We start from the raw sequence: 7,421 nt of genomic DNA, 5'->3' as shown, positions 1-7,421 counted from the left end.
TCTTACAGGATCCTAAATCAGCCTTGGCGAGTACTGAACCTCTACTTGTTAACAGTTGCTACTAACAGTGAATGATTGCTTTTTTTCCCCAAGATCCAACCATTCTTCCCAACATTTCTTCCCATCCTCATTGCTATTCTACGGACATTCTAGGGACATACTCAAAGTTTGGGTGACATAATTAGTTGGAATAAAACGTGGTCATTTAACAATGCCACTAAACTGGAACAAATAGAGCTACTTTGCTTATTGCAGTTCGGGAAAAACAACAGAGAATAATATCCTAGACAAGAAGAAACATACTGCATGCCTAACGTTATGGAAGGGAATTAAACTCTGACTTGCAGTTAGAAAATCGTTGTAACTACTTTCATTAGTCCAGTAAAGAAACTCAGTTCTTCTCTGAAATAGGAAGTGTTAAATCTGTGGCAATTTATTAAATGCTGGAGTTTTTGCAGTTCACAGTGCACTTGAATGAGTATAAAAAACAAGTTCTTAAGAATTGAAGTAGTGTTTCTTCCAAGGATTATTTCTGAAAGCTCCTATTCGCTGGATGTTATTTGTGTCCTTTTGCAAGTGGTGGTGAGTTCAAGCAGCTTCTGTTGCAGGGCTGAAGAAGGATGTGGGTGAATAAGAACTCCTCTGGCTCCTGCAACTCTGCTAATGGTCCGACCAAACATACCTTTCTGGGGGACAGCAGCTGCACAGTTAAAGGTCAGCACAAGAGGAAGAGGAGCTCTGCTGACCTTCCCTGGGAAGCTCCAGCCAGATGAAGGTGCCACACCACATCACTGCTGACAGTTCCTTGAGCAGATTCCTTCCATGGGCAATTAGCCTTCACAAAGCATGAATGGACTAGTTTTCTATCAGGAGACTGAATTTTAGCTGACAAATTAGACAGATTCCCTGAGGCTAGAGTTATGCAGCTTTGCCAGTCTCACTAAAAATGTGATTTATAACAGATTCCTCAGCAGAGACACTCCTTGCTTCAGGAATGAAGGTGCACACTGTACTCAGACTTCATCTAACATGATGATCTTACTAACCTTTGTCTTGTGCAGGAAAAACTGACTGTTACCTGCTTTTGACTTATCAAGTGACTCCCCATCTGTCCATGAATGGACAGTGCTGGGAAACTACCGTTCATATTTAGAAGTCAGGCATGCACAGGTGTAAATAACATTTTAGGAGGTAAGAGTATATTAATTTGAGAAGTTATGTCAGATGTAGCTGGATGAGGTTTCTAGCTGTGAAAACAATGCAACAGATTTTGTCTATGATGTGTCTCTGGCTTTTGATGATGCTGGCATAAAACAGAAGCAGAAGAGCAGAGGTTGTGGTGCACAGGGTTGCACTAATTATACGAGAAGTATCTCACCCTGTATGTTCCCAGCACCGGGTGCTGAGCAAGTGACTAATGATGCCTGCTGGTTGTGATACAGCCTGGGGGCAGGATGAGCCAAGGATGGCTGTTCCATCAGTGTGGGGCAAGCATGGGTAAGAGACAAAAATAAAGTCTAGCAGACACAAATACCATATTGTGCTTTATTCCCTTTAGTTCTGCCTTTAAACCAGACCACTCTTAAAGTGAGACAAAAAAAAAAAGAGATGTTTTCCCAAAGCTAATGGAAGAATCAAGGTTTTGTGCAGTTGCAGAGTCACAAAAATTATGGGCAAGGAGAAAAAGGAAGAGAGAAGTCAGATCCCAGACCCAATTCCTGCCAACTGAGGCTCCACCTCTGACTCATCGCAAGGTTTCTCCTTGTTTCCCCCTCTGGTGAAACCAATATTTGTATTCTGTGAATATCAGCACTTGCTCAGATCAAAAAGCAGGCTCACCCATCCCTGACAGTGTCTTGAATGTGTCTGTGTTTGCATGGAATTAATAGTTAATATTTTAATTATTAATTTATATTACTTAATAACGGCATGCTGTGTTACTGAGGTATGAAGCACACTCAGAGACTGGTAAAGTATGGGAGGGGAGGCTAACAAAGCCCATGTAGCCTAAATCTAGCAAGTGGACACATATGGCAGACAGATGCAGACACGGGGGGCTGATTTTATTTGGATGAGTTTTGGACTTAAGGAGTGCATCGCCCAGGTGGACAGATGGACAAATACCTCCTTCAAAATTTGCTTTTATCTCCATGTGAACTGGGAAATTTATAGCTCTGAAGTATTATTACTCCCAGTAATTAAAGAGTGTGGGATTTTTGAATTTAGAAGCCTGTCATACACATACAAATAATGACTTCTGCAGAGGCCAAATCTTATAATCAGCAGATGCAGAAGGAAATTATCAAACTTAACTTATATTGTGTCTGCTTAAGAAAGATGTTAGTTTAAAAAAATTAATAATATATCACTTTAGTCTACTGACATGATCTTGTGGGAAAAAACATATAAAAAAGGAATGGATCAAAGCTTCTCTTCACATACATAATTAGACAAATGGTTTTGGATAGCCTTTACATACTGGTTTAAAAGAAATACTATTTTCTTTTTTCCAGATCCACAGGTATGACAGGAAGGTTTCCTCAGATATTTCTTCAATAGGTTAAGGTTTTGAAATTACAAGGCAATAAAATATCCTTATATCCATGAACCTTCTGAAATCTTCTGATGATGTTATTTTAATAGCAATATTTGTTCTCTTTTTTAAAGTTTAGGTTGCATGTTTCTTTCAATGAATATTCAGCTGGCATAGGAAAATTCTAAGAAAATAAGCTCTGAGATTTTTAACCCGAATTTCACAAGCTTCATCGTGCCATATGAAAATGAATGCTCACAATTTTCAATAACTTTTTCTTGTAAGTATTGAAGTTTTTCTTATAATTTCAAAAATTGACAAAGATCTAAAGAAAAAGATTCTGGTGAACAGAAGTTTAACCCTTTATTTCTCAGTTCTATCAGTCTAAAAACTCTCTCTATGTAACTGGATATATTTTCTCCTTAGAGACAAATAGATAATATATGTAGCAACTTCTAGCTACCAACAGCATCTTCTCAAATATTATTTCTTAAGATGACATGAGATTGGCTTTCATAAATTCAGAAAAAGCAAACTTCATAGGTATTTGTCTCCTAACGTGAAGATACCAATCTCTGGCCTGTTGCTCTTACCTCACAAAGCTTATCTGCTTTGTACATATGGAAGACCTTCTAAAGGCTTAGGTTATTGCAATATAGAAACTTAAATTATCCTGAGTTGGAAGGGATATGCATCCTGTGATTTTAATGTACAATAAAGATGAGTAGACTAACTCATATTTCACAGATGCCACTAACAAATTAAATGGACTCTACACCGGCAGTGAATGATACAAATTCCACAGTCGGATGGTTTTAGGCTGAGTTCTGCTGCCCACTATTTTACCTCCACTAGATGTCAGGATTTTGACAGAGCTGGAGGGGTTTAATCCCTATTTCTTAGTATGAAGGATGGTCAGGATCACAGCTACAATTCTCCAATTTCAAGCACCAGCAGTAACCCAAAATAGGAGATAGTCTGAGTCACTATATGGGTTTTTCTTGTTCTTCATTTTTTTAGGCCTTGTTTTTTCCCTGCAGCAAATTTCTCAGCATTGACAAGGTACACTAATGCTGATAAATGGGAGCACTGCCAAGTAATGTGGGATTCCCTGTGGGCATTTCCCTTTGTTCCTTCATTCATTGGCTTGACACATCTGTTCAGGACGACTATATAACTGGTGAGTTCCTCAAAAATATTCAAGCACATGCCTCTTTACTCTCTGAGCGTGACCAGGTGGTGGGGAGCTTTTCAGTTATTTCTGCTCCTTAGTAGAGATATTTATTTCTATTTTCTGGGAATGAGATACAATTTCCGAGAGTGTTCCCATCTTTCCAAGAGCATCCTTGTAAGACATCTGAAGGAGCCAGGCTGCACTCCAGGCTCAGCAGATTAATTACATTTCCCAAGCAACACAAGGCAGAGAGCATTTTCAGGACTCTACACACAATTTTGGAAGACTTTGCTCACAGATGTTAACCAGTCCCCAAAAGGTGAGTTTCCCATGTGGAGCTCTGCAAATACAGAGCAATCCCAGCAGGTTTAATGTGCATGTGGGGAGTAACTCCACACTGTGCAAAAGCAATGAGTCTGCTTGAACTCCCTGTCCTGTGCCACAGAGTGACTCCACAGAAGCACAAAAGCCTGGTGAGCTCAGCATAGAGCACAGAGGTGATTTATGTGCACTGGCTTAATAGCAGCTTTTTGGATGCTCAGTTGTCTAGGCTGCTGAAGTCAAGAAAAGCTGTTGCTGCAATGGAAACCAGGAAAAGCCAAGATTTTCACATGACAGATGAGAACTGATTGTATTCGTATTGAAATCTACATTAAATGGCACAACTGTCAAATCTAGCACTGCTTGCGGGAGCATTTTCACACTGGATTCTAGGACTTAAAGTAACACTGAATAGTAGAAAAGATCACAAGAGGAGACTAGTAACTGCATGCTCTCACCTTCACAGTCCTCCTCAAGAATCCTTCTTTACCACAAAACCTTAAACAAGATTCTTAGAATTTATTTCAAATATGTTGTTTCTGTGCAGCCTATCTACAAGCACATTCCTTACTGCCATATTCCCCACATCCACCATTTTTCCTTCAGTCTTATGACTGGTGTCAAGGGCAGCCTGCCTTGTGGAGAGAGATGTCCTTCCCTGCTTTGTGTAGGGCCTTGAGCATCCCTATCCTTTCCTACAGAGATTTAACTGTGGTAACCAATTTTTTCGCTGCAGCGGTGTTAAACTATGTATTACTGTCAGTCATAGAATCATGGAGAGGTTTGGGTTTGGAAGGGACCTTAAAGAGCATCTCATTCCACTACCCTGCCTTGGGCACGAGCAACTTCCTCTGCAACAGGTTGCTCCAAGCCCTGTCCAGCCTGATCTTGAACACCTCCAAGGATGGGGCATCACCTGACACTCAAGAAGAAGAAGAATCAGTGACTTTTTTAAGGTTTAGTTTTATCCAAATTTGTGTTAACCCTATATCAGGGAGATTGTCTATCCATGAGAATAAATTTCTAAACAGAGGGGGCCTCTCCTTGGTGCCTCGTAGCATGGGAAAAACTGCAGGACAATGCAAATTAATGTACACAAAACCTCCTTGAATTTAGCACCATCCTTCTTACAATTCAGCTGCATTTCCTTCTGTACCAGGCAAAACCCTGACTTTAAATTCTACATTTTATAAATAAACTGGTACGTGAATGAGGTGAAATTCATGTACCATGAAATTCCCCAGGCTACCAGGGAACTAGATTTTGGGTACCAGATATCCTAAGTAGCATCTCTTTGATCCAGCTGAACAGGGCAAGGACAGTGTCTTTCCATATGCTTATGCACTTGGCTAACAGGATGAGAATAATGCTGATCCCAACAAAAACACTCCATACAAATGTGGCATAAAACCTTTGTGAAGGGCAGATGACAGTCACTAAATTCCTCATTGCCTCTAGAAATTGGACTGCATCTAACAAATGAGGCAAGAGTCCCTGCAGTGACTCAGAGCCTGACAACTGTGCAGCGACAGCATTTCATCTGTGTCTGCTTCTTGGAAAACATCGTTTGTTCCCAGGACAAAATGCAAGGGCTTTGAACATCTCCTCCGAGGCCTTGCGGGCTTTTTTTTCCAGATGGAGGGATTTCTTTCTTATGAAGAATTAAGTGTATTTTATTTATGATATTACATAACAAATGAGTGACACATAAATCTCAACATCAAATGTAACTGCTCTTTTTATGGCCTTCAGACACATGTACCATCTCACCTGAAGCCAAATAAACTCTGTAGTTGGCTTCAGACTGCAATAGTTATTCTTGGGTTTGAGACAGTCTGCCAGTATCCATTTCTTATGGATTCTGTTTCACCTTTGGTGTTTAAAAAATGGTGCTACCTCCTCTCAGATCTGCTCTTCCTCATCTTAATATAAGTGTTCAGAATCCCTTGGCAAGGCACTGTAACTGGCCCAGTGTAAGCAGGAAACTGAGGGCATGACGGCAGGGTGTGCTCCACAGATTTAGCAACAGAGGCTAATAAAAAGCATTTTTCCAAGCACACAAATCAGTTTCACTAGATCCTATTAAATAATAGAACAAAAATAAAAGCTTTTGGTCTACAGCTTCAAAGCTGTGTGGCCTAAGTCAATATAAGGCAGGCCCAAAATAAGAGTCAGAAAACTAGTATTTATGCCGGAAATATATCAAATATTCATGCTGCAGGATTTGCTTCTTTACTGCACAGTAACTTTTTCCAGAGCCCAAATTTTATCTTTTGATGGAAGTTGCCCCCAATAAAAAAGGGGCATAGTCACTATACGTTTTGTGATTAGAACAAGTGGGCCTCTCACAACATTTGAGATAGGAGGGATTCCATGTCTTTCACCTACTTTGACTCCTGCAGAGCCAGCATTTGCTGGAGTGGGGCAATTGTCTTGCAGTGTCTTAGCTGAGACAGATCCTTCTCTGTTTCCAGCTTCAAACACTGTTGCCTCAAGAGTATGGTCTACCTCTTAATTTGATGGAGAATTCTTAAAAAATAAGTTCTGTATAATTTTATTTTCAGATGTAGTTGGGTCTAGGTGGACTGTTTCCCTTCTTTTAGTTCCCTAAAACTGTGCTAACAAAAATAAAAATTAGTTAGACTGTAAGCTCTCTGGGGGAAAAGCTGCATCTTTAAGGGATCTGCCTGTTAGGCAGATCAAATGAGTTTAAGATATAACATCTGTGAGTAATCTGGAAAAAAACACTATATTTTATAATCTATATAAGAATTGGCTGGATAGTTGAACTCTAAGCGTGTCTTGCCCTGTGAGGCTGGTGAGGCCCTGGCACAGGGTGCCCAGAGAAGCTGTGGCTGCCCCATCCCTGGAAGTGTCCAAGGCCAGGCTGGACGGGGCTTGGAGCAACACGGGATAATGAAAGGTGTCCCTTACCATGGCGGGGGGTGGGACTGGATGGGCTTTAAGGTCCCTTCCAACCCAAACCAGTCTGTGATTTAATGATGATTGTCTAATAAAGCTTTCTATAGTGTTTGGCCACAATTAGTCTTTTTATCCATTGGAAGCTAATTTCCCACGCACACACATGCAAGTTAACTTTTCATACATGTTTAGAAAATGCTGAAAGACATTTTCAGAAAATAAATATTAAATTAAAAATGCAGTATTTAATTTAAAAATATTTTAAAACCTGAAGGGATTTAGTATTTACTTCACTGTATCACAGAAGGGTTTGGACTGGGAGGGACCTTAGCAATCATCTAGTTTCACACCCCTGCCACAGGCTAGGAGATCTTTATATATATTAAGCATGAAATAATTATTCCTGTAATTTATGTATTTTTATATTTTTTTGGTATTTGTTTTGTTTAGAGGCGGGAATCTCGAAGAGCA

This window comes from Corvus brachyrhynchos, unplaced genomic scaffold (genome assembly GCF_000691975.1).
Source record: "Corvus brachyrhynchos isolate BGI_N302 unplaced genomic scaffold, ASM69197v1 scaffold523, whole genome shotgun sequence".
In the NCBI taxonomy this organism is placed as follows: Eukaryota; Metazoa; Chordata; class Aves; order Passeriformes; family Corvidae; genus Corvus; species Corvus brachyrhynchos.
Note: the sequence above shows the minus strand (reverse complement) of the source record.